Here is a 1495-nt window from a genome sequence, read left to right as displayed (position 1 = left end):
GGTGTTGAGACTATAGAATCTGGAGAAGTTGGTGGTAAAAATAAAAAGGGAAAAGAAAAGGAGAGCAAGGGTGCTAGGAGTGCTGTGAGGGAAAAGAAACTGGTGCAATGGTTGTTTGGGGAGAGGAATTTAGTGAAATAGAAGAGAGTGTGAGCAAAACAGGGGGAAGTGGGTCTGGCAAAGTTGCTGAGGGGTTGGTTCAACTTGAAAAAAAATATAGATGAACCTGTTCCATCTGAACAGGAAAACCTCTTGGACTTACTGATAGGATTATCAATGGCACCAAAACTCATGCCATTCCCTATGGTTTTACTCTCACAACTGTGCTTGCACATTTCAAGGTACAAGCAAGGATCATTTTGGGGTTAATACTCTGCTTGCTTGCGATTATGAAGTCAATTTCACTCCTAAAGAACCTAGTTCATCTAAAAGGACACCTATCAATAGCAAGGTCAGAGCTCTACTACAGGAGAGTGAGGCAAAGGATGCTGAGATAACAAGGTTGAAGACACGATTGGTTGAGGTACAATCTGAGAGAGATGTTCTCAGAGCTGAACTTGCAAGGGAAAAGGAGAAGAATGATGGAATTCTTCAAGACATGCTGAAACTTCTCCAAGCAAATAACCCAGCCCCTACCTCTTCCAAACCTTAAATCCTAGCCTAGTGTAGATCAACCAGTGACCCAATTCGAGACTTTTTGCTTCTTTTGCTCATGTTTTCAGTATTTTTATTTCTTCTTATGCTTTGTGGTAGAATCTTATCAATCATCAATGAAATTCACTATTTTTACTCTAACTGTTTGTTTATATTTCTTTGATGGTTTAAATTCTTAGCTTGATCTATGATGATTAATTCATGATTGCATTTGAAGTAGCCTCAGTGGCCATGAGTAAGTTTTAAAATCTGGTTATCTCACATTTTAGGCAACTTTTAGATGATGCCAAAAGGGGGGAAAAAGGTTGTGCTTTAAACAAGTGATGTTTACACTTTGAACAGTGATGTTTATAACCTAATGTACCTGGTCCTTGATGATAAGTGATAAAAAGGAAAAATGTTTCTAACATTGTGTTGATGTTGAGCTGAGTTCTGGCAGGGCTTAAGTGTATGAAAAGCACGAGTTTGTCATCATCAAAAGGGGGAATTTGTTGGCCCAAGTAAAGGTTAGTTTTGAAGACTGACAAAGGAACTCAGGATGAACCAGGTCCATCACTCAGGTGCACAAAAACGGGCAGATTCGAGCATGTGGGATGCACGTGAAGGAGATAAGCTTAACTTGGTGTATTTAATATCTCCTGATCAAAAAGGTTGCATAATTGATAAGGAAAAGGACTCCTTAATCAAAGAGAACACTATCCAATATAGGGAAGGAGTTAGAAGTTGAAATCAACTAGAACTCTTCCACCAAGGAAGAGTTGCATCAGAACTCTAGTTATTTCTTCATCCACTAACTCTATAAATTGCAGGATGTTCTCACATTATATGGATTGCAAAAATG

Source organism: Nicotiana attenuata, unplaced genomic scaffold, assembly GCF_001879085.1.
Source record: "Nicotiana attenuata strain UT unplaced genomic scaffold, NIATTr2, whole genome shotgun sequence".
Lineage (NCBI taxonomy): Eukaryota > Viridiplantae > Streptophyta > Magnoliopsida > Solanales > Solanaceae > Nicotiana > Nicotiana attenuata.
Note: the sequence above shows the minus strand (reverse complement) of the source record.